The sequence below is a fragment of the Cololabis saira genome, unplaced genomic scaffold (assembly GCF_033807715.1).
Source record: "Cololabis saira isolate AMF1-May2022 unplaced genomic scaffold, fColSai1.1 scf243, whole genome shotgun sequence".
NCBI lineage: Eukaryota > Metazoa > Chordata > Actinopteri > Beloniformes > Belonidae > Cololabis > Cololabis saira.
In genome coordinates, this window is record NW_026906407.1 from 2,501 (window position 1) to 28,742 (window position 26,242).

Here is a 26,242-nt window from a genome sequence, read left to right on the forward strand (position 1 = left end):
ACAGCTTTTTCTTTTGCACAGTCTCAAAAAAGCTCGGCCGTTAGACCGAGCCCCCAAAAATATGGTCAACTCATTGACGTTACTCTCCACGGAAGTCTTTAGTAAAAGGCGAAAGACTTGTGCGTTATGAAGAGAAACACGAGCAAGTACGGAAAAGTGCACGGGAGCGGCAGCCTAGGCACGTGAGCCGCGTCACTGTACTCCTGGTGAGCTCTACGGATCCCCGGGGCCACGCCTCTTCGGCCTGACATCGTCCTATTATCGAAGGCCTGGCCGGCCTCAGGCGCAGGACAGAGATTTGCTCCTCCCCCTTCACGACGGTCAGTCGGTGGCACCACCAGGGCCGTATTGCACGTTTGCGACGTCGCCTCTTCTTTTTCTTCAAGCTGAAGCTGCAAGGAACAACACCGCCTGAGGCAAGGCTCGGTGCTCCTCAGCTGCTGAGCCACTGCGTTACTTTATTATTTTTTTACAAGAGAAAGAAAGCGAAGCGTGCACCATTCCCGGCGGCACTGCAGTACCGGGGCGATGCTTGGAGTGAACGGAGCTAGCTCCTTTTTCAACTCCCGCTGCCAAAAATCGGCTTAATATGTTGTCCTCATATAGAGGACATATCAGATATTAAACTGATAAGAACAGATACTACACTTGATCTTAGCCAAAAGGCCGAGAAGCGATAACTCCAAAGTGTTGCTCGACCGCAGCACCTTCCTGGCACGGCGTGCACTTGTGTGGGTTGCCTTTGTCCCAAACGCCTAGATGGCCGGCTCCCTTTGCACCTCCGCCCTCTGACACGCACCTGTAGCAGGCTCACCTGAGGAAATGGTTGAAGTGGAAATGAAATAACAAAAAGGAAAGGAAAGAACTGAAGAACAAGACACAGACAGCAACATCGCAACATCAGCTTGCCCTGAGATTTCAGTGGGCAAACTCAGACTGACCTCTTGGTCACAGCTTTTTCTTTTGTACAGTCTCAAAAAAGCTCGGCCGTTAGACCGAGCCCCCAAAAATATGGTCAACTCATTGACGTTACTCTCCACGGAAGTCTTTAGTAAAAGGCGAAAGACTTGTGCGTTATGAAGAGAAACACGAGCAAGTATGGAAAAGAGCACGGGAGCGGCAGCCTAGGCACGTGAGCCGCGTCACTGTACTCCTGGTGAGCTCTACGGATCCCCGGGGCCACGCCTCTTCGGCCTGACATCGTCCTATTATCGAAGGCCTGGCCGGCCTCAGGCGCAGGACAGAGATTTGCTCCTCCCCCTTCACGACGGCCAGTCGGTGGCACCACCAGGGCCGTATTACACGTTTGTGACGTCGCCTCTTCTTTTTCTTCAAGCTGAAGCTGCAAGGAACAACACCGCCTGAGGCAAGGCTCGGCGCTCCTCAGCTGCTGAGCCACTGCGTTATTGTATTATTTTTTTACAAGAGAAAGAAAGCGAAGCGTGCACCATTCCCGGCGGCACTGCAGTACCGGGGCGATGCTTGGAGTGAACGGAGCTAGCTCCTTTTTCAACTCCCGCTGCCAAAAATCGGCTTAATATGTTGTCCTCATATAGAGGACATATCAGATATTAAACTGATAAGAACAGATACTACACTTGATCTTAGCCAAAAGGCCGAGAAGCGATAACTCCAAAGTGTTGCTCGACCGCAGCACCTTCCTGGCACGGCGTGCACTTGTGTGGGTTGCCTTTGTCCCAAACGCCTAGATGGCCGGCTCCCTTTGCACCTCCGCCTTCTGACACGCACCTGTAGCAGGCTCACCTGAGGAAATGGTTGAAGTGGAAATGAAATAACAAAAAGGAAAGGAAAGAACTGAAGAACAAGACACAGACAGCAACATCGCAACATCAGCTTGCCCTGAGATTTCAGTGGGCAAACTCAGACTGACCTCTTGGTCACAGCTTTTTCTTTTGTACAGTCTCAAAAAAGCTCGGCCGTTAGACCGAGCCCCCAAAAATATGGTCAACTCATTGACGTTACTCTCCACGGAAGTCTTTAGTAAAAGGCGAAAGACTTGTGCGTTATGAAGAGAAACACGAGCAAGTATGGAAAAGAGCACGGGAGCGGCAGCCTAGGCACGTGAGCCGCGTCACTGTACTCCTGGTGAGCTCTACGGATCCCCGGGGCCACGCCTCTTCGGCCTGACATCGTCCTATTATCGAAGGCCTGGCCGGCCTCAGGCGCAGGACAGAGATTTGCTCCTCCCCCTTCGGTGGCACCACCAGGGCCGTATTACACGTTTGTGACGTCGCCTCTTCTTTTTCTTCAAGCTGAAGCTGCAAGGAACAACACCGCCTGAGGCAAGGCTCGGTGCTCCTCAGCTGCTGAGCCACTGCGTTATTTTATTATTTTTTTACAAGAGAAAGAAAGCGAAGCGTGCACCATTCCCGGCGGCACTGCAGTACCGGGGCGATGCTTGGAGTGAACGGAGCTAGCTCCTTTTTCAACTCCCGCTGCCAAAAATCGGCTTAATATGTTGTCCTCATATAGAGGACATATCAGATATTAAACTGATAAGAACAGATACTACACTTGATCTTAGCCAAAAGGCCGAGAAGCGATAACTCCAAAGTGTTGCTTGACCGCAGCACCTTCCTGGCACGGCGTGCACTTGTGTCGGTTCCCTTTGTCCCAAACGCCTAGATGGCCGGCTCCCTTTGCAGCTCCGCCCTCTGACACGCACCTGTAGCCATAGACATATATAAAGGCTAGATGACTCGTCCGCGCTGCTGCCAATGGAGAGCGACGTCGTCACACGGCGGCCATCTTGCCACAGGAGAACTCGCTCAGAATAACATTGTGTTCAATGGAGCATGTACTGCTTAAACAACCTTAACTTGCTCAATTCTCAACAGATTTTCAAACAGTTTGGTTTGTCATGAACGTCAGAGATGTAGTTATGACACTACATACTTGTGAATAATTATAAACATTGAAAAACGTACTTTTATATGAAAATAACCAGAAACAGATAGCCATGACATGGTTTTCATATTTAATCAATATTTCTATAGTATTCTTAGTAATATTTATAGTTACATTTGTTGGACCACCGTCCATATGGTTATGAATTCATGACATTTATGATTGGGTGAACATTTATTTTGGACCAGTAAAGGGCCGAAGCCAAAGCTAAAGTCTCATGATCCCTGCCTCATGGTGAGTTTACGACACCTCCAGCGTGGTCTGGAGAACAGAAAAACCCCATGGACACCAGGATTTGCATATGTGACCCTCTTGGTGATAAGGCACCACACTTTGATTGGACAAGGACCCCGAGCTGCAGGAAGGGGTATCAACTTCCTGTATGCAGCTATAAAAGGAAAGACCGCCCTCTCTCCGCTCTCTGCTCTCTTTTCTGCTTCTTCCTTCTCACCCACAGGTCTCTGTAACACCAGGGAGCCAGCCAAGGGCCGGCTTTCTCCTTCGTGAACGAAGGAGCGTCCGTTTTGCAGCGCTGCACGAGCGACCCACGCAGTTCCGAGCCCAGAAAGCCGAACTAGGGACCCTGCATTGCCTCGACGTGAACGCGACGCCGATCCGAAGTTGAAGGAAGCCAAGTGCTGTGCCCAGCTGCCATCCCCTCATCTGCAGCAAGGACACAGGAGGGAGTGATAACCGCTTTATCAGGATCCCCTGCTGAGCGTAAACACCCAGCTGTTCCCCGAGGAACGCTGACCGACCACCCTTTTTTCCTTCAACTGCAAAGATTCACGTGAGAGGCTGTTTTTGGTGTCTGGGCAGAGAAAACTTTAAGAGTTAGTTTACGCTGTGAGCTGGACTGCTGATCCCGTCATAGTTGTGTTTATTAACTTAAGTGTTTTGTTTATCTTCTTATTGGTCTACTGCTGCATCCACATTGCTGGATCGTTATGACATGCTTCTCGACAACCGAAAACAAGGCCCTTCTAAATTTCCCGGTTGAATGACCAGAACGCACGTGTGAAGTTTAGTTTCACCGTGGGGCATTTCTGTGTGGGAAAGAGCAGAAGGTCTTGGGTTTCTGGTAGTGAGAAATTATTTAAGAGTGTCTATTATTTTACTTTTCTTCTGCATCTCTCCCTCTCTTCCTCTCGTACTAACCCCCCCCCACACACACACACACACAGACGCTCCCCTCGGTCGTAAATTCCCGAGCCATTCTGAGATCACACACACACACACACACACACACACACACACACACACACACACACACACACACACACACACACACACACACACACACACACACACACACACACACACACACACACACACACACACGCACACACACACACACATGCAGACACGCACACACACACACACACGCACACGCACACACACACACTAGTCACACCCCACACAGATGACTGGAACTTTTGCATTGTATAATTTCTGTCCCTGTTTACGTAGTGTGCCATCAGAATTATTTGGGGTGTTGCGTTTATCATCTTTTGACACCCGTATGTAAATAAATTCTGATTGATTTCTTTACGAGTGGTTGTGTTATTTCATGCAAGATTTGGTCACAAATTGATTTGTTTAAGCAGAGCCTAGTGTTCGGATATCACGCCTTCACTGTTATTCTGTAAGATTTGCTGTTCTGCAGGATAATTCAAATCATAATGAGACTGATTTTCTGCTGTTAGTTATCGAATCCCACCGGAAGTAAGGCCCCGGCGGTGGTGCCCCTACGAGAATTATCATTTTTGATAATACAATTTGATAAATAGTCAACTTTATTGATTATTAATAATTCTTTAATAGAATTATCATTAACCTTGATAACTGGACAGCCAAGCTACCTATGAGTTGCACAACATAAATGGCGCCCCAGCGTGAGGCTCTCTCGAAACGATATTTGTGACCAGTTTGTATGAAATAACAGAACATTCATTTTGATCGGGAAAGAAAATATTTTTATTTTTATTCCCCTCTCATTATCTGATTCCTACGGTTATTTTAAAACCTGTTAATGGCAACCTCGCTTCACTAAGGGTTGGTTGCTTTGTTAAGTTCTTTAAGTTTGTTAACTTGAACTTTTATTTTGATCACTACTTTATTAATCTGTTTGATTAATTTTCCTCTGCAACCTTACTTCACTGAAGCTAAGGCTACTGCTTCACTGAAGTTAATGGTTGGTTTTGCTTCAAGTTCTTTAAATTCTATTAATAGAACTTTGTCGGGATTACCCCATGTGAGTTATTAATCTTTCGGATTAATTTCTATCGTGTTTGTTAAATTGAATCTTTAATTTGGGTGGCATTTAAATTTTAATCCACCTTATTGATTCTTTTATTTTTTTTTTTGCTTCCAAGGTTATCTCAATTCCTTTTATGATAACCAAGAACCCAACTGCTTTCAGGCACAGATCAGAGTTGGTTCAGTCTCTCATGCTTCATTTATTGTCTCATTCCTCCTAATCTGGGTGATAACGTGAATCTACTTCATTACTGAGTGTTAATCTCTTGGCAGAGTCGCAAGCGAAACACTGGTGTCCGGTTCGTGAACTGCGTGTGGTGTACAAGGCAGGAAACTCATCGCATTTGGACGCAGAGCCAGCAGAGGTGACCAGAGGTTGACTAAGGGACCGTCAGGCAAGTTCCGTTTGAATAGGAAGCTTTTCGCCAGGTACCCTTCAGTCCCGGGCCCCTGGCCAGACGTGCGATGACTAGCCCAGGTAACCATGAAAGGGGGGCCGAGGCTTCCCCCAGCGTCACTTTTACCGACACTCAAGAAGTAATTGCACGTATTACGGAAATACCCAGAGATGAGCTGAGTATAATAAATAACTATGACCTCCAGACCTGCGAAGGGAGGATAGCAGAGCTCACTAGCTTCGCCAAGAAACCGTATAAAAAAGCCCGTGTAGCCAACGTTCTGGGTAAACTGGCGTTGCTATGGCAACGTAAGGCAGAACTCCAGGCTGGGGAAAACAAACACAGGTGGCGACAAAAATACGAGGGGGAAGTGTTGGCGCACTGCGATGCGCAGGAAGAGATTGAACGCTTGAAAAGCCTGTTAAGAGAGGCTCAAGCACGAATCCGAGAAACTAGTCGATGCTCCTCAGAGGAGGTGAATAACGCCCATAATTATGAACATAACGCTGGTGATAGGATACAGGAGTTGATCTCTTTAATTAAGAGTTCTTCCAGAGAAGCATTCTTCTCCGATGTGCTTAGTTGCAAAACCCAGCTCCAGTCACATAAGTTCAGCCACGTGGAGGAACACCATGAAAAGTCATGGCTGCTCCGTGAGCAAGCACTTAGCCTCCGGGAGAAGGCATTAAGCCTCAATGAGCAGTCGCTTAGTCTCCGCCAGCAGTCGCTGGACCTCCGTGAGCGGTCACTGGACTCCTGTAACGGGTCCACTCGAAGCTCAGAGAAAATGGAGCCGCGCTGGGTTGAAAACAAGCATGTGAACCGCGAGCCACGGCTCGAATCAGAAATTAAAGTAGATCAACTCTCCAGTGTCCCGATCATTAACAATTTGCAGCAGTGGGATGAAAGGCGTGACCAATCTCACACTGACCCACGACCAGCAGGGGGCCAGAGGAAGGATCCAGCAGTTAACCAGCTGATCCCGTCTGAGCCCAGAGGGACAGCCAGTAGCCCAAACGCTACTGACACCGTTCCAGACCTTATCACCTGGGATGAAATGAAAGTGCAGCCACCCAGGTGCAAAATGAGGAAAGGGGGGTCAGACTTAAAGCGTGCCCCCCCGTTCACCCTCAGGCCCACTGCTCCGCGTGTTCAAGATGAGGTGCTGAGTCCGAAATGCGGCCAGCCTTATAATCTGAAGGCCGTAACTCCAAATTTCCGGGAGCCTTTCCCTGATGGACAAAAACTTGTGTCAGGTGGTTTAAACCCCCACTCCGACCTACCTGTTCCACACCAGACAAGAACTAATTATTCTTCTCGGCACAGGGACCAGGTGTATCAGGAATGTTCCGGTGGACCAGACGACCCTGGCCCGCCACATAGACAAGGCTTGCGTCTCCGTGACCTTGAGTCCCTGGCCAATGACATAGAACACTTTGACCCGGATGATCCAGGGTCAAATATTGAGAATTATCTCGATGAGGTCCAGGATTGCCTCCAGGATTTACCTCATGCATCCTCTAGAGAAAGGGTAAAGCTTCTTTGGAAAACCACAGCCAGGAGCGTTCGTGTTTTCATAAGATCCCTTCCAGCTAAAACCAGAGACTGCTATGAAGCACTCCGTCAGGCTTTGCTCGAGGAGTATTTTTCTGAAACCGACTGGGCTTCAGCTACTCTGGCTGCTTCTTCAATTAAGCACCAGGAGTCAGAAACCCCCAAAGATTATTACTGGCGTATGAAAGCTGCGTTTTTCCAGGGACGGAACGCTCCAGGTCTGGAAGAAGATAGTCATTTTAAGTCTCTCTTCCTCCACAACCTCCACGAAAGCGTGCGATGTAAGGTAACTCTTTACTGCAGCAGGAGGCGAGATCTCAACATGCGGGGAATCCGCAGGTACGCTGAGCTGGCGTGGGAAACGCAGAGACGTCCCACTGTAGATTCTGAGAACAGTCCACAGAGTGACCGAGCGGTGCTCCACCCCGGTGCTGACGCCAACGTACAGCCCAAGAGACGGCGCAGACGTCGTAGGTCAGCAGGCCGGGGGGGTGCCATATATACACTGTTGGCCAGAGCACTGAACGAGCTGCATGACTCGTCTGCAGCCGACTGACAACTTCTGACCCAGAAGTGCAAATCCCCCCACCCCTAAAAAAAGGGGGGCAGGGATCTTGGAGTGTTAGTAAAACTCAGACCTACACTCACAATTTTATTTCATTCGTTCTGTTTTTGTTTTTCCGGGTCTAGCAATTAATCACAGAATGATTAAATTGTTAGGGAACAATACTTTCTTCTTCCGTTACCCGAGGTCGGTTCTGTTACAGGACGGACCCCCCTCCGATCCGTTTCCTTCCTCAGCACCGCTCTGCCAAGGGATTAACACGTAGTGAACTGAGCCTGGTCTGCTTTTGGCAGTTACGTATCGAGGGTCCGTAACCTAACTAACCTCCCTTCTTTTTATCTTTATCTATCTCATTCTGCTAGTAATGACACTGAACTGCATAATCGAATCCCTTATCGTTTCTATATGTTTTAGGTTTTATGTTTATTGTTATGTTTTATACCCTAGTCTCATATAGCATAGCGTATTTCCGTCTGCCCAGACGTGCCTCACCTCTGCCCAGACAAAGCCTCCAGCGCTATGCTAACCTCTGAACTTTTAAGTACTGTGCCCCTCTGCCAACCAGGACTGCATCACATGGACTGTTGCACTGTTGGTAGATTTGACAACCAGACCCTGCATTCCCGCTGTCAAATCTAAGGGGGGGATGTTGGACCACCGTCCATATGGTTATGAATTCATGACATTTATGATTGGGTGAACATTTATTTTGGACCAGTAAAGGGCCGAAGCCAAAGCTAAAGTCTCATGATCCCTGCCTCATGGTGAGTTTACGACACCTCCAGCGTGGTCTGGAGAACAGAAAAACCCCATGGACACCAGGATTTGCATATGTGACCCTCTTGGTGATAAGGCACCACACTTTGATTGGACAAGGACCCCGAGCTGCAGGAAGGGGTATCAACTTCCTGTATGCAGCTATAAAAGGAAAGACCGCCCTCTCTCCGCTCTCTGCTCTCTTTTCTGCTTCTTCCTTCTCACCCACAGGTCTCTGTAACACCAGGGAGCCAGCCAAGGGCCGGCTTTCTCCTTCGTGAACGAAGGAGCGTCCGTTTTGCAGCGCTGCACGAGCGACCCACGCAGTTCCGAGCCCAGAAAGCCGAACTAGGGACCCTGCATTGCCTCGACGTGAACGCGACGCCGATCCGAAGTTGAAGGAAGCCAAGTGCTGTGCCCAGCTGCCATCCCCTCATCTGCAGCAAGGACACAGGAGGGAGTGATAACCGCTTTATCAGGATCCCCTGCTGAGCGTAAACACCCAGCTGTTCCCCGAGGAACGCTGACCGACCACCCTTTTTTCCTTCAACTGCAAAGATTCACGTGAGAGGCTGTTTTTGGTGTCTGGGCAGAGAAAACTTTAAGAGTTAGTTTACGCTGTGAGCTGGACTGCTGATCCCGTCATAGTTGTGTTTATTAACTTAAGTGTTTTGTTTATCTTCTTATTGGTCTACTGCTGCATCCACATTGCTGGATCGTTATGACATGCTTCTCGACAACCGAAAACAAGGCCCTTCTAAATTTCCCGGTTGAATGACCAGAACGCACGTGTGAAGTTTAGTTTCACCGTGGGGCATTTCTGTGTGGGAAAGAGCAGAAGGTCTTGGGTTTCTGGTAGTGAGAAATTATTTAAGAGTGTCTATTATTTTACTTTTCTTCTGCATCTCTCCCTCTCTTCCTCTCGTACTAACCCCCCCCCACACACACACACACACAGACGCTCCCCTCGGTCGTAAATTCCCGAGCCATTCTGAGATCACACACACACACACACACACACACACACACACACACACACACACACACACACACACACACACACACACACACACACACACACACACACACACACACACACACACACACACACACACACACACACACACACATGCAGACACGCACACACACACACACACGCACACGCACACACACACACTAGTCACACCCCACACAGATGACTGGAACTTTTGCATTGTATAATTTCTGTCCCTGTTTACGTAGTGTGCCATCAGAATTATTTGGGGTGTTGCGTTTATCATCTTTTGACACCCGTATGTAAATAAATTCTGATTGATTTCTTTACGAGTGGTTGTGTTATTTCATGCAAGATTTGGTCACAAATTGATTTGTTTAAGCAGAGCCTAGTGTTCGGATATCACGCCTTCACTGTTATTCTGTAAGATTTGCTGTTCTGCAGGATAATTCAAATCATAATGAGACTGATTTTCTGCTGTTAGTTATCGAATCCCACCGGAAGTAAGGCCCCGGCGGTGGTGCCCCTACGAGAATTATCATTTTTGATAATACAATTTGATAAATAGTCAACTTTATTAATTATTAATAATTCTTTAATAGAATTATCATTAACCTTGATAACTGGACAGCCAAGCTACCTATGAGTTGCACAACACATTATAACATATATATATTATTACCATATAACATGTATTCATATGACATAACATATTAATATATTATTACATTATGATGTATTTACGTCATGACATTACATATGTGTGTCTATATATATATATATATATATATATATATATATATATATATATACACCTCTATCCATCCCCCCTTTCCATCCCTTATGTCATTTCATCAATGAATGTGGTTTTACTGCTATTTCAACATTTAGTCATTACCAGAAAAATAAGACCAGAAAAATAACTTATTTGACCATTTTCACCTGTTTCAAGTAAATTTTCACTTGAAATAAGTAGGAAAATCTGCCAGTGGGACAAGATTTATCTTCTTATTACTTCTTATAAGCAAGAAAATCTTGTTCCACTGGCAGATTTTTCTACTTATTTCAAGTGAAAATCTACTTGAAACAGGTGAAAATTGTTGTTTTTTTCCAGTCCTGAGTCTTGTTTTAAGTGTAATGAGATTTTTTTACTAAAATGAGACATTTTAACTAGAAATAAGACAAATATTCTTGTTAAGATTGTGAGTTTTTGCAGTGATCCATGTTACTTATCCTGGGAAGGACAGAGTCATATTGATAAGTTCAGAAAAGTGTTTTTAATTGTTGTGTTTTGATGTATTTGATGTAAGCCCAGTGGATATTTAAAGCTTACAGAAGGCTGCATTTAACTGCTGCTATGTCATTCCTGCAGTATTTCTGCAGGTGTTTTGGTCACTGCTATTATTTGTAATATATTATATTATTTGTAATCAGCACAAATTATCTGTCCCCATATGATAAAATCCACCATCCCCCCTGATTTTTTTTTTTTTTTTACAACTTGAGTACTGGTGGTCACCCTTGATAACTTGGGCAGGTAACGTTAACGTTAGTTAGTGGTGATACTATTATATTGATATTGATATTATTGTATATGCTGCATGATTAGGTCGTTTTTCGCAACGAAGAGATACAATTTCAACATGTCCAAGCATCCCGAATCATACCCACGTTAATGACGTTTATGATGAACCAATCCGTTTGTAAATCCGTCAAGATTTCAGCAAGTTATGAGTATTTTTGTCTGTACAGACCACTCACCCTCCAACAGCAACAACTATAGCGCACGCATGCGCATCAGAGAGTCTCCTGTGGCAAGATGGCCGCGGGTGAACGACGCTGGAGACTCCGCCGTGAGTCATCTAGCCTTTATATATGTCTATGCCTGTAGCAGGCTCACCTGAGGAAATGGTTGAAGTGGAAATGAAATAACAAAAAGGAAAGGAAAGAACTGAAGAACAAGACACAGGCCATTTTCGAATTCGCATACTGTACTACAAGTATACACTGATTTGGCCAAAGTGTAGTAAGTAGTATGCTGTATGTGAACAGAAGGAAATCTGCAGTGTGTGAAAAATACCCGGATGTTGTACTGATCTGGAAAAAAATCCGCAGCATGCTTCAAACCAGCTACCTCGCTCACTATATCCCAGAATGCAATGCGGCCTCGGCCGGGCAGCGATTTTTTCTTTTTTTTCTCAAAGCTTTATTGAGAAAACAGCTGCAATCGGACAGTGATGTGATGTGAAGGCAGAAGAAAGGACTAACTGCACCGTGGAGAGGGAGAAGGAGGAATATAAATGTAAGTAACTTTAATATATAACCTTTTTAATTCAATTTAGTGTAAGGACAACGATTAAAAATTGTGGGTTTTTAATAGTATGTTAGGTTTTTGTTAGTTATCTTAGCGTGCTTGCTACGTAAATAAAAGTGAACTAAGTGTTATGACAACGTTATATATCGGTAGTTCGTTGTATTTTCATGAAATAACTTTCATTGCTGTGTTTTGACAGAGAATTTGTCCGGGAGCTGAAATAAATAGATGCAGAGAGAGGGTTTGGACAAGGAGGAGAAGATGGAGAGAGAGCTACTCGACAGAGAGGAGAAGATAAATAAAATAAAATGAAATTCAATAGACTGATATGTTCATTTCAATACATTTATTAAAATCCATTTCCATCCCTTATGTCATTTCATCAATGAATTTGGTTTTACTGCTATTTCAACATTTAAGATAAGAAAATCCTTTATTAGTCCCACATCGGGGAAATTTGCAAAATATAGTCCGACTGAAATCGAACCCCCGTTCGCTGTATGTAAGTCGCTAATCAACCCATTGAGCTATAAGATATACAGCTCTGTTCCGTCTGTGGTATATATATATCCATCTAGTAACAAAATGAAGCTTCACCTTATGTTCGGACAAACTAACGTGACAGCTACAACTGTTAGATTTCATCTATTAAACCAACATTTATTTCCTAAATGATTTATTTCAGCCGGCGACAATTCTCCACAGGGCTGCAGGTTTCTCCCCGGGACGAGGCCGTGGGTTGACCCGGCGATCGCGTCTGTTCTCCGGCCGTGAGCTGCTGATGCGGCCGGACCGGCGGCTCTTTTGATCCCCGAAACATCGGATCAAATTTCTACGCCTTACTTTTACGCCTAGATGTTAAAACGTAATAAAGTGCCATATTAACAGCGCTACCGCTGGAATTACAACAGCTTCTAGTCCAGTGTTTCTCAATCCTGGTCCTCCTGCATGTTTTAGATGTTTCCCTGCTTCAGCGCACCGTGATAAAAGTACGTGTGTCATCAACAGAGTTGTGCAGACCTTCGTGACAGCTAATTAGGACCTTTAATTAGAATCAGGTGTGTTGGTGCAGGGAAACATCTAAAACATGCAGGACAGGGAACACGAGGACCAGGATTGAGAAACACTCTAGTCTGCTTTAAAATCTCAGCTTTCGCTGACGTTTTGGTGCGAGATGCATTCTGGGATACACTGTAGCACACTGCTGTGTGAACGGTCTGCTGGAGCAGCGTACTGAATCCTTCATTCAGTAGGCAGTATTCAGTGCATACTTTGCAGTATGTAGCATGTAGTGCGGTAGTGTCTGAATTCGAAAACGGCCACAGACAGCAACATCGCAACATCAGCTTGCCCTGAGATTGCAGTGGGCAAAACTCAGACTGACCTCTCGGTCACAGCTTTTTCTTTTGTACAGTCTCAAAAAAGCTCGGCCGTTAGACCGAGCCCCCAAAAATATGGTCAACTCATTGACGTTACTCTCCACGGAAGTCTTTAGTAAAAGGCGAAAGACTTGTGCGTTATGAAGAGAAACACGAGCAAGTACGGAAAAGAGCACGGGAGCGGCAGCCTAGGCACGTGAGCCGCGTCACTGTACTCCTGGTGAGCTCTACGGATCCCCGGGGCCACGCCTCTTCGGCCTGACATCGTCCTATTATCGAAGGCCTGGCCGGCCTCAGGCGCAGGACAGAGATTTGCTCCTCCCCCTTCGGTGGCACCACCAGGGCCGTATTACACGTTTGTGACGTCGCCTCTTCTTTTTCTTCAAGCTGAAGCTGCAAGGAACAACACCGCCTGAGGCAAGGCTCGGTGCTCCTCAGCTGCTGAGCCACTGCGTTATTTTATTATTTTTTTACAAGAGAAAGAAAGCGAAGCGTGCACCATTCCCGGCGGCACTGCAGTACCGGGGCGATGCTTGGAGTGAACGGAGCTAGCTCCTTTTTCAACTCCCGCTGCCAAAAATCGGCTTAATATGTTGTCCTCATATAGAGGACATATCAGATATTAAACTGATAAGAACAGATACTACACTTGATCTTAGCCAAAAGGCCGAGAAGCGATAACTCCAAAGTGTTGCTTGACCGCAGCACCTTCCTGGCACGGCGTGCACTTGTGTCGGTTCCCTTTGTCCCAAACGCCTAGATGGCCGGCTCCCTTTGCAGCTCCGCCCTCTGACACGCACCTGTAGCAGGCTCACCTGAGGAAATGGTTGAAGTGGAAATGAAATAACAAAAAGGAAAGGAAAGAACTGAAGAACAAGACACAGACAGCAACATCGCAACATCAGCTTGCCCTGAGATTGCAGTGGGCAAAACTCAGACTGACCTCTCGGTCACAGCTTTTTCTTTTGTACAGTCTCAAAAAAGCTCGGCCGTTAGACCGAGCCCCCAAAAATATGGTCAACTCATTGACGTTACTCTCCACGGAAGTCTTTAGTAAAAGGCGAAAGACTTGTGCGTTATGAAGAGAAACACGAGCAAGTACGGAAAAGAGCACGGGAGCGGCAGCCTAGGCACGTGAGCCGCGTCACTGTACTCCTGGTGAGCTCTACGGATCCCCGGGGCCACGCCTCTTCGGCCTGACATCGTCCTATTATCGAAGGCCTGGCCGGCCTCAGGCGCAGGACAGAGATTTGCTCCTCCCCCTTCACGACGGTCAGTCGGTGGCACCACCAGGGCCGTATTGCACGTTTGTGACGTCGCCTCTTCTTTTTGATCAAGCTGAAGCTGCAAGGAACAACACCGCCTGAGGCAAGGCTCGGTGCTCCTCAGCTGCTGAGCCACTGCGTTATTTTATTATTTTTTTACAAGAGAAAGAAAGCGAAGCGTGCACCATTCCCGGCGGCACTGCAGTACCGGGGCGATGCTTGGAGTGAACGGAGCTAGCTCCTTTTTCAACTCCCGCTGCCAAAAATCGGCTTAATATGTTGTCCTCATATAGAGGACATATCAGATATTAAACTGATAAGAACAGATACTACACTTGATCTTAGCCAAAAGGCCGAGAAGCGATAACTCCAAAGTGTTGCTTGACCGCAGCACCTTCCTGGCACGGCGTGCACTTGTGTCGGTTCCCTTTGTCCCAAACGCCTAGATGGCCGGCTCCCTTTGCAGCTCCGCCCTCTGACACGCACCTGTAGCAGGCTCACCTGAGGAAATGGTTGAAGTGGAAATGAAATAACAAAAAGGAAAGGAAAGAACTGAAGAACAAGACACAGACAGCAACATCGCAACATCAGCTTGCCCTGAGATTGCAGTGGGCAAAACTCAGACTGACCTCTCGGTCACAGCTTTTTCTTTTGTACAGTCTCAAAAAAGCTCGGCCGTTAGACCGAGCCCCCAAAAATATGGTCAACTCATTGACGTTACTCTCCACGGAAGTCTTTAGTAAAAGGCGAAAGACTTGTGCGTTATGAAGAGAAACACGAGCAAGTACGGAAAAGAGCACGGGAGCGGCAGCCTAGGCACGTGAGCCGCGTCACTGTACTCCTGGTGAGCTCTACGGATCCCCGGGGCCACGCCTCTTCGGCCTGACATCGTCCTATTATCGAAGGCCTGGCCGGCCTCAGGCGCAGGACAGAGATTTGCTCCTCCCCCTTCGGTGGCACCACCAGGGCCGTATTACACGTTTGTGACGTCGCCTCTTCTTTTTCTTCAAGCTGAAGCTGCAAGGAACAACACCGCCTGAGGCAAGGCTCGGTGCTCCTCAGCTGCTGAGCCACTGCGTTATTTTATTATTTTTTTACAAGAGAAAGAAAGCGAAGCGTGCACCATTCCCGGCGGCACTGCAGTACCGGGGCGATGCTTGGAGTGAACGGAGCTAGCTCCTTTTTCAACTCCCGCTGCCAAAAATCGGCTTAATATGTTGTCCTCATATAGAGGACATATCAGATATTAAACTGATAAGAACAGATACTACACTTGATCTTAGCCAAAAGGCCGAGAAGCGATAACTCCAAAGTGTTGCTTGACCGCAGCACCTTCCTGGCACGGCGTGCACTTGTGTCGGTTCCCTTTGTCCCAAACGCCTAGATGGCCGGCTCCCTTTGCAGCTCCGCCCTCTGACACGCACCTGTAGCAGGCTCACCTGAGGAAATGGTTGAAGTGGAAATGAAATAACAAAAAGGAAAGGAAAGAACTGAAGAACAAGACACAGACAGCAACATCGCAACATCAGCTTGCCCTGAGATTGCAGTGGGCAAAACTCAGACTGACCTCTCGGTCACAGCTTTTTCTTTTGTACAGTCTCAAAAAAGCTCGGCCGTTAGACCGAGCCCCCAAAAATATGGTCAACTCATTGACGTTACTCTCCACGGAAGTCTTTAGTAAAAGGCGAAAGACTTGTGCGTTATGAAGAGAAACACGAGCAAGTACGGAAAAGAGCACGGGAGCGGCAGCCTAGGCACGTGAGCCGCGTCACTGTACTCCTGGTGAGCTCTACGGATCCCCGGGGCCACGCCTCTTCGGCCTGACATCGTCCTATTATCGAAGGCCTGGCCGGCCTCAGGCGCAGGACAGAGATTTGCTCCTCCCCCTTCGGTGGCACCACCAGGGCCGTATTACACGTTTGTGACGTCGCCTCTTCTTTTTCTTCAAGCTGAAGCTGCAAGGAACAACACCGCCTGAGGCAAGGCTCGGTGCTCCTCAGCTGCTGAGCCACTGCGTTATTTTATTATTTTTTTACAAGAGAAAGAAAGCGAAGCGTGCACCATTCCCGGCGGCACTGCAGTACCGGGGCGATGCTTGGAGTGAACGGAGCTAGCTCCTTTTTCAACTCCCGCTGCCAAAAATCGGCTTAATATGTTGTCCTCATATAGAGGACATATCAGATATTAAACTGATAAGAACAGATACTACACTTGATCTTAGCCAAAAGGCCGAGAAGCGATAACTCCAAAGTGTTGCTTGACCGCAGCACCTTCCTGGCACGGCGTGCACTTGTGTCGGTTCCCTTTGTCCCAAACGCCTAGATGGCCGGCTCCCTTTGCAGCTCCGCCCTCTGACACGCACCTGTAGCAGGCTCACCTGAGGAAATGGTTGAAGTGGAAATGAAATAACAAAAAGGAAAGGAAAGAACTGAAGAACAAGACACAGACAGCAACATCGCAACATCAGCTTGCCCTGAGATTGCAGTGGGCAAAACTCAGACTGACCTCTCGGTCACAGCTTTTTCTTTTGTACAGTCTCAAAAAAGCTTGGCCGTTAGACCGAGCCCCCAAAAATATGGTCAACTCATTGACGTTACTCTCCACGGAAGTCTTTAGTAAAAGGCGAAAGACTTGTGCGTTATGAAGAGAAACACGAGCAAGTACGGAAAAGAGCACGGGAGCGGCAGCCTAGGCACGTGAGCCGCGTCACTGTACTCCTGGTGAGCTCTACGGATCCCCGGGGCCACGCCTCTTCGGCCTGACATCGTCCTATTATCGAAGGCCTGGCCGGCCTCAGGCGCAGGACAGAGATTTGCTCCTCCCCCTTCACGACGGTCAGTCGGTGGCACCACCAGGGCCGTATTGCACGTTTGTGACGTCGCCTCTTCTTTTTGATCAAGCTGAAGCTGCAAGGAACAACACCGCCTGAGGCAAGGCTCGGTGCTCCTCAGCTGCTGAGCCACTGCGTTATTTTATTATTTTTTTACAAGAGAAAGAAAGCGAAGCGTGCACCATTCCCGGCGGCACTGCAGTACCGGGGCGATGCTTGGAGTGAACGGAGCTAGCTCCTTTTTCAACTCCCGCTGCCAAAAATCGGCTTAATATGTTGTCCTCATATAGAGGACATATCAGATATTAAACTGATAAGAACAGATACTACACTTGATCTTAGCCAAAAGGCCGAGAAGCGATAACTCCAAAGTGTTGCTTGACCGCAGCACCTTCCTGGCACGGCGTGCACTTGTGTCGGTTCCCTTTGTCCCAAACGCCTAGATGGCCGGCTCCCTTTGCAGCTCCGCCCTCTGACACGCACCTGTAGCAGGCTCACCTGAGGAAATGGTTGAAGTGGAAATGAAATAACAAAAAGGAAAGGAAAGAACTGAAGAACAAGACACAGACAGCAACATCGCAACATCAGCTTGCCCTGAGATTGCAGTGGGCAAAACTCAGACTGACCTCTCGGTCACAGCTTTTTCTTTTGTACAGTCTCAAAAAAGCTCGGCCGTTAGACCGAGCCCCCAAAAATATGGTCAACTCATTGACGTTACTCTCCACGGAAGTCTTTAGTAAAAGGCGAAAGACTTGTGCGTTATGAAGAGAAACACGAGCAAGTACGGAAAAGAGCACGGGAGCGGCAGCCTAGGCACGTGAGCCGCGTCACTGTACTCCTGGTGAGCTCTACGGATCCCCGGGGCCACGCCTCTTCGGCCTGACATCGTCCTATTATCGAAGGCCTGGCCGGCCTCAGGCGCAGGACAGAGATTTGCTCCTCCCCCTTCACGACGGTCAGTCGGTGGCACCACCAGGGCCGTATTGCACGTTTGTGACGTCGCCTCTTCTTTTTGATCAAGCTGAAGCTGCAAGGAACAACACCGCCTGAGGCAAGGCTCGGTGCTCCTCAGCTGCTGAGCCACTGCGTTATTTTATTATTTTTTTACAAGAGAAAGAAAGCGAAGCGTGCACCATTCCCGGCGGCACTGCAGTACCGGGGCGATGCTTGGAGTGAACGGAGCTAGCTCCTTTTTCAACTCCCGCTGCCAAAAATCGGCTTAATATGTTGTCCTCATATAGAGGACATATCAGATATTAAACTGATAAGAACAGATACTACACTTGATCTTAGCCAAAAGGCCGAGAAGCGATAACTCCAAAGTGTTGCTTGACCGCAGCACCTTCCTGGCACGGCGTGCACTTGTGTCGATTCCCTTTGTCCCAAACGCCTAGATGGCCGGCTCCCTTTGCAGCTCCGCCCTCTGACACGCACCTGTAGCAGGCTCACCTGAGGAAATGGTTGAAGTGGAAATGAAATAACAAAAAGGAAAGGAAAGAACTGAAGAACAAGACACAGACAGCAACATCGCAACATCAGCTTGCCCTGAGATTGCAGTGGGCAAAACTCAGACTGACCTCTCGGTCACAGCTTTTTCTTTTGTACAGTCTCAAAAAAGCTCGGCCGTTAGACCGAGCCCCCAAAAATATGGTCAACTCATTGACGTTACTCTCCACGGAAGTCTTTAGTAAAAGGCGAAAGACTTGTGCGTTATGAAGAGAAACACGAGCAAGTACGGAAAAGAGCACGGGAGCGGCAGCCTAGGCACGTGAGCCGCGTCACTGTACTCCTGGTGAGCTCTACGGATCCCCGGGGCCACGCCTCTTCGGCCTGACATCGTCCTATTATCGAAGGCCTGGCCGGCCTCAGGCGCAGGACAGAGATTTGCTCCTCCCCCTTCACGACGGTCAGTCGGTGGCACCACCAGGGCCGTATTGCACGTTTGTGACGTCGCCTCTTCTTTTTGATCAAGCTGAAGCTGCAAGGAACAACACCGCCTGAGGCAAGGCTCGGTGCTCCTCAGCTGCTGAGCCACTGCGTTATTTTATTATTTTTTTACAAGAGAAAGAAAGCGAAGCGTGCACCATTCCCGGCGGCACTGCAGTACCGGGGCGATGCTTGGAGTGAACGGAGCTAGCTCCTTTTTCAACTCCCGCTGCCAAAAATCGGCTTAATATGTTGTCCTCATATAGAGGACATATCAGATATTAAACTGATAAGAACAGATACTACACTTGATCTTAGCCAAAAGGCCGAGAAGCGATAACTCCAAAGTGTTGCTTGACCGCAGCACCTTCCTGGCACGGCGTGCACTTGTGTCGGTTCCCTTTGTCCCAAACGCCTAGATGGCCGGCTCCCTTTGCAGCTCCGCCCTCTGACACGCACCTGTAGCAGGCTCACCTGAGGAAATGGTTGAAGTGGAAATGAAATAACAAAAAGGAAAGGAAAGAACTGAAGAACAAGACACAGACAGCAACATCGCAACATCAGCTTGCCCTGAGATTGCAGTGGGCAAAACTCAGACTGACCTCTCGGTCACAGCTTTTTCTTTTGTACAGTCTCAAAAAAGCTCGGCCGTTAGACCGAGCCCCCAAAAATATGGTCAACTCATTGACGTTACTCTCCACGGAAGTCTTTAGTAAAAGGCGAAAGACTTGTGCGTTATGAAGAGAAACACGAGCAAGTACGGAAAAGAGCACGGGAGCGGCAGCCTAGGCACGTGAGCCGCGTCACTGTACTCCTGGTGAGCTCTACGGATCCCCGGGGCCACGCCTCTTCGGCCTGACATCGTCCTATTATCGAAGGCCTGGCCGGCCTCAGGCGCAGGACAGAGATTTGCTCCTCCCCCTTCGGTGGCACCACCAGGGCCGTATTACACGTTTGTGACGTCGCCTCTTCTTTTTCTTCAAGCTGAAGCTGCAAGGAACAACACCGCCTGAGGCAAGGCTCGGTGCTCCTCAGCTGCTGAGCCACTGCGTTATTTTATTATTTTTTTACAAGAGAAAGAAAGCGAAGCGTGCACCATTCCCGGCGGCACTGCAGTACCGGGGCGATGCTTGGAGTGAACGGAGCTAGCTCCTTTTTCAACTCCCGCTGCCAAAAATCGGCTTAATATGTTGTCCTCATATAGAGGACATATCAGATATTAAACTGATAAGAACAGATACTACACTTGATCTTAGCCAAAAGGCCGAGAAGCGATAACTCCAAAGTGTTGCTTGACCGCAGCACCTTCCTGGCACGGCGTGCACTTGTGTCGGTTCCCTTTGTCCCAAACGCCTAGATGGCCGGCTCCCTTTGCAGCTCCGCCCTCTGACACGCACCTGTAGCAGGCTCACCTGAGGAAATGGTTGAAGTGGAAATGAAATAACAAAAAGGAAAGGAAAGAACTGAAGAACAAGACACAGACAGCAACATCGCAACATCAGCTTGCCCTGAGATTGCAGTGGGCAAAACTCAGACTGACCTCTCGGTCACAGCTTTTTCTTTTGTACAGTCTCAAAAAAGCTCGCCCGTTAGACCGAGCCCCCAAAAATATGGTCAACTCATTGACGTTACTCTCCACGGAAGTCTTTAGTAAAAGGCGAAAGACTTGTGCGTTATGAAGAGAAACACGAGCAAGTACGGAAAAGAGCACGGGAGCGGCAGCCTAGGCACGTGAGCCGCGTCACTGTACTCCTGGTGAGCTCTACGGATCCCCGGGGCCACGCCTCTTCGGCCTGACATCGTCCTATTATCGAAGGCCTGGCCGGCCTCAGGCGCAGGACAGAGATTTGCTCCTCCCCCTTCGGTGGCACCACCAGGGCCGTATTACACGTTTGTGACGTCGCCTCTTCTTTTTCTTCAAGCTGAAGCTGCAAGGAACAACACCGCCTGAGGCAAGGCTCGGTGCTCCTCAGCTGCTGAGCCACTGCGTTATTTTATTATTTTTTTACAAGAGAAAGAAAGCGAAGCGTGCACCATTCCCGGCGGCACTGCAGTACCGGGGCGATGCTTGGAGTGAACGGAGCTAGCTCCTTTTTCAACTCCCGCTGCCAAAAATCGGCTTAATATGTTGTCCTCATATAGAGGACATATCAGATATTAAACTGATAAGAACAGATACTACACTTGATCTTAGCCAAAAGGCCGAGAAGCGATAACTCCAAAGTGTTGCTTGACCGCAGCACCTTCCTGGCACGGCGTGCACTTGTGTCGGTTCCCTTTGTCCCAAACGCCTAGATGGCCGGCTCCCTTTGCAGCTCCGCCCTCTGACACGCACCTGTAGCAGGCTCACCTGAGGAAATGGTTGAAGTGGAAATGAAATAACAAAAAGGAAAGGAAAGAACTGAAGAACAAGACACAGACAGCAACATCGCAACATCAGCTTGCCCTGAGATTGCAGTGGGCAAAACTCAGACTGACCTCTCGGTCACAGCTTTTTCTTTTGTACAGTCTCAAAAAAGCTCGGCCGTTAGACCGAGCCCCCAAAAATATGGTCAACTCATTGACGTTACTCTCCACGGAAGTCTTTAGTAAAAGGCGAAAGACTTGTGCGTTATGAAGAGAAACACGAGCAAGTACGGAAAAGAGCACGGGAGCGGCAGCCTAGGCACGTGAGCCGCGTCACTGTACTCCTGGTGAGCTCTACGGATCCCCGGGGCCACGCCTCTTCGGCCTGACATCGTCCTATTATCGAAGGCCTGGCCGGCCTCAGGCGCAGGACAGAGATTTGCTCCTCCCCCTTCGGTGGCACCACCAGGGCCGTATTGCACGTTTGTGACGTCGCCTCTTCTTTTTCTTCAAGCTGAAGCTGCAAGGAACAACACCGCCTGAGGCAAGGCTCGGTGCTCCTCAGCTGCTGAGCCACTGCGTTATTTTATTATTTTTTTACAAGAGAAAGAAAGCGAAGCGTGCACCATTCCCGGCGGCACTGCAGTACCGGGGCGATGCTTGGAGTGAACGGAGCTAGCTCCTTTTTCAACTCCCGCTGCCAAAAATCGGCTTAATATGTTGTCCTCATATAGAGGACATATCAGATATTAAACTGATAAGAACAGATACTACACTTGATCTTAGCCAAAAGGCCGAGAAGCGATAACTCCAAAGTGTTGCTTGACCGCAGCACCTTCCTGGCACGGCGTGCACTTGTGTCGGTTCCCTTTGTCCCAAACGCCTAGATGGCCGGCTCCCTTTGCAGCTCCGCCCTCTGACACGCACCTGTAGCAGGCTCACCTGAGGAAATGGTTGAAGTGGAAATGAAATAACAAAAAGGAAAGGAAAGAACTGAAGAACAAGACACAGACAGCAACATCGCAACATCAGCTTGCCCTGAGATTGCAGTGGGCAAAACTCAGACTGACCTCTCGGTCACAGCTTTTTCTTTTGTACAGTCTCAAAAAAGCTCGGCCGTTAGACCGAGCCCCCAAAAATATGGTCAACTCATTGACGTTACTCTCCACGGAAGTCTTTAGTAAAAGGCGAAAGACTTGTGCGTTATGAAGAGAAACACGAGCAAGTACGGAAAAGAGCACGGGAGCGGCAGCCTAGGCACGTGAGCCGCGTCACTGTACTCCTGGTGAGCTCTACGGATCCCCGGGGCCACGCCTCTTCGGCCTGACATCGTCCTATTATCGAAGGCCTGGCCGGCCTCAGGCGCAGGACAGAGATTTGCTCCTCCCCCTTCGGTGGCACCACCAGGGCCGTATTACACGTTTGTGACGTCGCCTCTTCTTTTTCTTCAAGCTGAAGCTGCAAGGAACAACACCGCCTGAGGCAAGGCTCGGTGCTCCTCAGCTGCTGAGCCACTGCGTTATTTTATTATTTTTTTACAAGAGAAAGAAAGCGAAGCGTGCACCATTCCCGGCGGCACTGCAGTACCGGGGCGATGCTTGGAGTGAACGGAGCTAGCTCCTTTTTCAACTCCCGCTGCCAAAAATCGGCTTAATATGTTGTCCTCATATAGAGGACATATCAGATATTAAACTGATAAGAACAGATACTACACTTGATCTTAGCCAAAAGGCCGAGAAGCGATAACTCCAAAGTGTTGCTTGACCGCAGCACCTTCCTGGCACGGCGTGCACTTGTGTCGGTTCCCTTTGTCCCAAACGCCTAGATGGCCGGCTCCCTTTGCAGCTCCGCCCTCTGACACGCACCTGTAGCAGGCTCACCTGAGGAAATGGTTGAAGTGGAAATGAAATAACAAAAAGGAAAGGAAAGAACTGAAGAACAAGACACAGACAGCAACATCGCAACATCAGCTTGCCCTGAGATTGCAGTGGGCAAAACTCAGACTGACCTCTCGGTCACAGCTTTTTCTTTTGTACAGTCTCAAAAAAGCTCGGCCATTAGACCGAGCCCCCAAAAATATGGTCAACTCATTGACGTTACTCTCCACGGAAGTCTTTAGTAAAAGGCGAAAGACTTGTGCGTTATGAAGAGAAACACGAGCAAGTACGGAAAAGAGCACGGGAGCGGCAGCCTAGGCACGTGAGCCGCGTCACTGTACTCCTGGTGAGCTCTACGGATCCCCGGGGCCACGCCTCTTCGGCCTGACATCGTCCTATTATCGAAGGCCTGGCCGGCCTCAGGCGCAGGACAGAGATTTGCTCCTCCCCCTTCGGTGGCACCACCAGGGCCGTATTACACGTTTGTGACGTCGCCTCTTCTTTTTCTTCAAGCTGAAGCTGCAAGGAACAACACCGCCTGAGGCAAGGCTCGGTGCTCCTCAGCTGCTGAGCCACTGCGTTATTTTATTATTTTTTTACAAGAGAAAGAAAGCGAAGCGTGCACCATTCCCGGCGGCACTGCAGTACCGGGGCGATGCTTGGAGTGAACGGAGCTAGCTCCTTTTTCAACTCCCGCTGCCAAAAATCTGCTTAATATGTTGTCCTCATATAGAGGAAATATCAGATATTAAACTGATAAGAACAGATACTACACTTGATCTTAGCCAAAAGGCCGAGAAGCGATAACTCCAAAGTGTTGCTTGACCGCAGCACCTTCCTGGCACGGCGTGCACTTGTGTCGGTTCCCTTTGTCCCAAACGCCTAGATGGCCGGCTCCCTTTGCAGCTCCGCCCTCTGACACGCACCTGTAGCAGGCTCACCTGAGGAAATGGTTGAAGTGGAAATGAAATAACAAAAAGGAAAGGAAAGAACTGAAGAACAAGACACAGACAGCAACATCGCAACATCAGCTTGCCCTGAGATTGCAGTGGGCAAAACTCAGACTGACCTCTCGGTCACAGCTTTTTCTTTTGTACAGTCTCAAAAAAGCTCGTCCGTTAGACCGAGCCCCCAAAAATATGGTCAACTCATTGACGTTACTCTCCACGGAAGTCTTTAGTAAAAGGCGAAAGACTTGTGCGTTATGAAGAGAAACACGAGCAAGTACGGAAAAGAGCACGGGAGCGGCAGCCTAGGCACGTGAGCCGCGTCACTGTACTCCTGGTGAGCTCTACGGATCCCCGGGGCCACGCCTCTTCGGCCTGACATCGTCCTATTATCGAAGGCCTGGCCGGCCTCAGGCGCAGGACAGAGATTTGCTCCTCCCCCTTCGGTGGCACCACCAGGGCCGTATTACACGTTTGTGACGTCGCCTCTTCTTTTTCTTCAAGCTGAAGCTGCAAGGAACAACACCGCCTGAGGCAAGGCTCGGTGCTCCTCAGCTGCTGAGCCACTGCGTTATTTTATTATTTTTTTACAAGAGAAAGAAAGCGAAGCGTGCACCATTCCCGGCGGCACTGCAGTACCGGGGCGATGCTTGGAGTGAACGGAGCTAGCTCCTTTTTCAACTCCCGCTGCCAAAAATCGGCTTAATATGTTGTCCTCATATAGAGGACATATCAGATATTAAACTGATAAGAACAGATACTACACTTGATCTTAGCCAAAAGGCCGAGAAGCGATAACTCCAAAGTGTTGCTTGACCGCAGCACCTTCCTGGCACGGCGTGCACTTGTGTCGGTTCCCTTTGTCCCAAACGCCTAGATGGCCGGCTCCCTTTGCAGCTCCGCCCTCTGACACGCACCTGTAGCAGGCTCACCTGAGGAAATGGTTGAAGTGGAAATGAAATAACAAAAAGGAAAGGAAAGAACTGAAGAACAAGACACAGACAGCAACATCGCAACATCAGCTTGCCCTGAGATTGCAGTGGGCAAAACTCAGACTGACCTCTCGGTCACAGCTTTTTCTTTTGTACAGTCTCAAAAAAGCTCGGCCGTTAGACCGAGCCCCCAAAAATATGGTCAACTCATTGACGTTACTCTCCACGGAAGTCTTTAGTAAAAGGCGAAAGACTTGTGCGTTATGAAGAGAAACACGAGCAAGTACGGAAAAGAGCACGGGAGCGGCAGCCTAGGCACGTGAGCCGCGTCACTGTACTCCTGGTGAGCTCTACGGATCCCCGGGGCCACGCCTCTTCGGCCTGACATCGTCCTATTATCGAAGGCCTGGCCGGCCTCAGGCGCAGGACAGAGATTTGCTCCTCCCCCTTCGGTGGCACCACCAGGGCCGTATTACACGTTTGTGACGTCGCCTCTTCTTTTTCTTCAAGCTGAAGCTGCAAGGAACAACACCGCCTGAGGCAAGGCTCGGTGCTCCTCAGCTGCTGAGCCACTGCGTTATTTTATTATTTTTTTACAAGAGAAAGAAAGCGAAGCGTGCACCATTCCCGGCGGCACTGCAGTACCGGGGCGATGCTTGGAGTGAACGGAGCTAGCTCCTTTTTCAACTCCCGCTGCCAAAAATCGGCTTAATATGTTGTCCTCATATAGAGGACATATCAGATATTAAACTGATAAGAACAGATACTACACTTGATCTTAGCCAAAAGGCCGAGAAGCGATAACTCCAAAGTGTTGCTTGACCGCAGCACCTTCCTGGCACGGCGTGCACTTGTGTCGGTTCCCTTTGTCCCAAACGCCTAGATGGCCGGCTCCCTTTGCAGCTCCGCCCTCTGACACTGACACGCACCTGTAGCAGGCTCACCTGAGGAAATGGATGAAGTGGAACCCCC

The 26,242-nt window shown here is 48.7% G+C and overlaps 34 non-coding genes across 34 annotated transcripts; all 34 read right to left on the minus strand.

The window, feature by feature from the left end:
• Positions 1 to 30: 30 nt before the first annotated feature.
• LOC133439827 (U5 spliceosomal RNA) lies at positions 31 to 146 on the minus strand. Its single transcript, XR_009782202.1, has one exon. It is a non-coding gene; the product is annotated as a U5 spliceosomal RNA (small nuclear RNA).
• A 341-nt stretch (positions 147 to 487) lies between these two features.
• Positions 488 to 678, minus strand: LOC133439829 (U2 spliceosomal RNA). Its single transcript, XR_009782204.1, has one exon. It is a non-coding gene; the product is annotated as a U2 spliceosomal RNA (small nuclear RNA).
• Positions 679 to 980: 302 nt separating this feature from the next.
• LOC133439828 (U5 spliceosomal RNA) lies at positions 981 to 1,096 on the minus strand. The gene has a single exon (XR_009782203.1). It is a non-coding gene; the product is annotated as a U5 spliceosomal RNA (small nuclear RNA).
• A 341-nt stretch (positions 1,097 to 1,437) lies between these two features.
• LOC133439841 (U2 spliceosomal RNA) lies at positions 1,438 to 1,628 on the minus strand. Its single transcript, XR_009782215.1, has one exon. It is a non-coding gene; the product is annotated as a U2 spliceosomal RNA (small nuclear RNA).
• Positions 1,629 to 1,930: 302 nt separating this feature from the next.
• On the minus strand, positions 1,931 to 2,046 carry LOC133439831 (U5 spliceosomal RNA). Its single transcript, XR_009782205.1, has one exon. It is a non-coding gene; the product is annotated as a U5 spliceosomal RNA (small nuclear RNA).
• A 328-nt stretch (positions 2,047 to 2,374) lies between these two features.
• Positions 2,375 to 2,565, minus strand: LOC133439847 (U2 spliceosomal RNA). The gene has a single exon (XR_009782220.1). It is a non-coding gene; the product is annotated as a U2 spliceosomal RNA (small nuclear RNA).
• A 10,626-nt stretch (positions 2,566 to 13,191) lies between these two features.
• Positions 13,192 to 13,307, minus strand: LOC133439832 (U5 spliceosomal RNA). Its single transcript, XR_009782206.1, has one exon. It is a non-coding gene; the product is annotated as a U5 spliceosomal RNA (small nuclear RNA).
• A 328-nt stretch (positions 13,308 to 13,635) lies between these two features.
• On the minus strand, positions 13,636 to 13,826 carry LOC133439808 (U2 spliceosomal RNA). Its single transcript, XR_009782183.1, has one exon. It is a non-coding gene; the product is annotated as a U2 spliceosomal RNA (small nuclear RNA).
• Positions 13,827 to 14,129: 303 nt separating this feature from the next.
• Positions 14,130 to 14,245, minus strand: LOC133439833 (U5 spliceosomal RNA). The gene has a single exon (XR_009782207.1). It is a non-coding gene; the product is annotated as a U5 spliceosomal RNA (small nuclear RNA).
• A 341-nt stretch (positions 14,246 to 14,586) lies between these two features.
• Positions 14,587 to 14,777, minus strand: LOC133439809 (U2 spliceosomal RNA). Its single transcript, XR_009782184.1, has one exon. It is a non-coding gene; the product is annotated as a U2 spliceosomal RNA (small nuclear RNA).
• Positions 14,778 to 15,080: 303 nt separating this feature from the next.
• LOC133439834 (U5 spliceosomal RNA) lies at positions 15,081 to 15,196 on the minus strand. Its single transcript, XR_009782208.1, has one exon. It is a non-coding gene; the product is annotated as a U5 spliceosomal RNA (small nuclear RNA).
• A 328-nt stretch (positions 15,197 to 15,524) lies between these two features.
• LOC133439810 (U2 spliceosomal RNA) lies at positions 15,525 to 15,715 on the minus strand. The gene has a single exon (XR_009782185.1). It is a non-coding gene; the product is annotated as a U2 spliceosomal RNA (small nuclear RNA).
• Positions 15,716 to 16,018: 303 nt separating this feature from the next.
• LOC133439835 (U5 spliceosomal RNA) lies at positions 16,019 to 16,134 on the minus strand. The gene has a single exon (XR_009782209.1). It is a non-coding gene; the product is annotated as a U5 spliceosomal RNA (small nuclear RNA).
• A 328-nt stretch (positions 16,135 to 16,462) lies between these two features.
• Positions 16,463 to 16,653, minus strand: LOC133439811 (U2 spliceosomal RNA). The gene has a single exon (XR_009782186.1). It is a non-coding gene; the product is annotated as a U2 spliceosomal RNA (small nuclear RNA).
• Positions 16,654 to 16,956: 303 nt separating this feature from the next.
• LOC133439845 (U5 spliceosomal RNA) lies at positions 16,957 to 17,072 on the minus strand. Its single transcript, XR_009782219.1, has one exon. It is a non-coding gene; the product is annotated as a U5 spliceosomal RNA (small nuclear RNA).
• Positions 17,073 to 17,413: 341 nt separating this feature from the next.
• On the minus strand, positions 17,414 to 17,604 carry LOC133439812 (U2 spliceosomal RNA). Its single transcript, XR_009782187.1, has one exon. It is a non-coding gene; the product is annotated as a U2 spliceosomal RNA (small nuclear RNA).
• A 303-nt stretch (positions 17,605 to 17,907) lies between these two features.
• LOC133439836 (U5 spliceosomal RNA) lies at positions 17,908 to 18,023 on the minus strand. Its single transcript, XR_009782210.1, has one exon. It is a non-coding gene; the product is annotated as a U5 spliceosomal RNA (small nuclear RNA).
• Positions 18,024 to 18,364: 341 nt separating this feature from the next.
• Positions 18,365 to 18,555, minus strand: LOC133439813 (U2 spliceosomal RNA). The gene has a single exon (XR_009782188.1). It is a non-coding gene; the product is annotated as a U2 spliceosomal RNA (small nuclear RNA).
• A 303-nt stretch (positions 18,556 to 18,858) lies between these two features.
• On the minus strand, positions 18,859 to 18,974 carry LOC133439837 (U5 spliceosomal RNA). The gene has a single exon (XR_009782211.1). It is a non-coding gene; the product is annotated as a U5 spliceosomal RNA (small nuclear RNA).
• A 341-nt stretch (positions 18,975 to 19,315) lies between these two features.
• On the minus strand, positions 19,316 to 19,506 carry LOC133439814 (U2 spliceosomal RNA). The gene has a single exon (XR_009782189.1). It is a non-coding gene; the product is annotated as a U2 spliceosomal RNA (small nuclear RNA).
• Positions 19,507 to 19,809: 303 nt separating this feature from the next.
• On the minus strand, positions 19,810 to 19,925 carry LOC133439838 (U5 spliceosomal RNA). Its single transcript, XR_009782212.1, has one exon. It is a non-coding gene; the product is annotated as a U5 spliceosomal RNA (small nuclear RNA).
• Positions 19,926 to 20,253: 328 nt separating this feature from the next.
• On the minus strand, positions 20,254 to 20,444 carry LOC133439815 (U2 spliceosomal RNA). Its single transcript, XR_009782190.1, has one exon. It is a non-coding gene; the product is annotated as a U2 spliceosomal RNA (small nuclear RNA).
• Positions 20,445 to 20,747: 303 nt separating this feature from the next.
• On the minus strand, positions 20,748 to 20,863 carry LOC133439844 (U5 spliceosomal RNA). The gene has a single exon (XR_009782218.1). It is a non-coding gene; the product is annotated as a U5 spliceosomal RNA (small nuclear RNA).
• Positions 20,864 to 21,191: 328 nt separating this feature from the next.
• Positions 21,192 to 21,382, minus strand: LOC133439816 (U2 spliceosomal RNA). The gene has a single exon (XR_009782191.1). It is a non-coding gene; the product is annotated as a U2 spliceosomal RNA (small nuclear RNA).
• Positions 21,383 to 21,685: 303 nt separating this feature from the next.
• LOC133439839 (U5 spliceosomal RNA) lies at positions 21,686 to 21,801 on the minus strand. Its single transcript, XR_009782213.1, has one exon. It is a non-coding gene; the product is annotated as a U5 spliceosomal RNA (small nuclear RNA).
• A 328-nt stretch (positions 21,802 to 22,129) lies between these two features.
• On the minus strand, positions 22,130 to 22,320 carry LOC133439817 (U2 spliceosomal RNA). The gene has a single exon (XR_009782192.1). It is a non-coding gene; the product is annotated as a U2 spliceosomal RNA (small nuclear RNA).
• A 303-nt stretch (positions 22,321 to 22,623) lies between these two features.
• On the minus strand, positions 22,624 to 22,739 carry LOC133439840 (U5 spliceosomal RNA). Its single transcript, XR_009782214.1, has one exon. It is a non-coding gene; the product is annotated as a U5 spliceosomal RNA (small nuclear RNA).
• Positions 22,740 to 23,067: 328 nt separating this feature from the next.
• Positions 23,068 to 23,258, minus strand: LOC133439819 (U2 spliceosomal RNA). Its single transcript, XR_009782194.1, has one exon. It is a non-coding gene; the product is annotated as a U2 spliceosomal RNA (small nuclear RNA).
• Positions 23,259 to 23,561: 303 nt separating this feature from the next.
• LOC133439824 (U5 spliceosomal RNA) lies at positions 23,562 to 23,677 on the minus strand. Its single transcript, XR_009782199.1, has one exon. It is a non-coding gene; the product is annotated as a U5 spliceosomal RNA (small nuclear RNA).
• Positions 23,678 to 24,005: 328 nt separating this feature from the next.
• LOC133439822 (U2 spliceosomal RNA) lies at positions 24,006 to 24,196 on the minus strand. Its single transcript, XR_009782197.1, has one exon. It is a non-coding gene; the product is annotated as a U2 spliceosomal RNA (small nuclear RNA).
• A 303-nt stretch (positions 24,197 to 24,499) lies between these two features.
• On the minus strand, positions 24,500 to 24,615 carry LOC133439843 (U5 spliceosomal RNA). Its single transcript, XR_009782217.1, has one exon. It is a non-coding gene; the product is annotated as a U5 spliceosomal RNA (small nuclear RNA).
• A 328-nt stretch (positions 24,616 to 24,943) lies between these two features.
• Positions 24,944 to 25,134, minus strand: LOC133439820 (U2 spliceosomal RNA). Its single transcript, XR_009782195.1, has one exon. It is a non-coding gene; the product is annotated as a U2 spliceosomal RNA (small nuclear RNA).
• A 303-nt stretch (positions 25,135 to 25,437) lies between these two features.
• Positions 25,438 to 25,553, minus strand: LOC133439842 (U5 spliceosomal RNA). Its single transcript, XR_009782216.1, has one exon. It is a non-coding gene; the product is annotated as a U5 spliceosomal RNA (small nuclear RNA).
• Positions 25,554 to 25,881: 328 nt separating this feature from the next.
• On the minus strand, positions 25,882 to 26,072 carry LOC133439821 (U2 spliceosomal RNA). The gene has a single exon (XR_009782196.1). It is a non-coding gene; the product is annotated as a U2 spliceosomal RNA (small nuclear RNA).
• Positions 26,073 to 26,242: the final 170 nt, after the last annotated feature.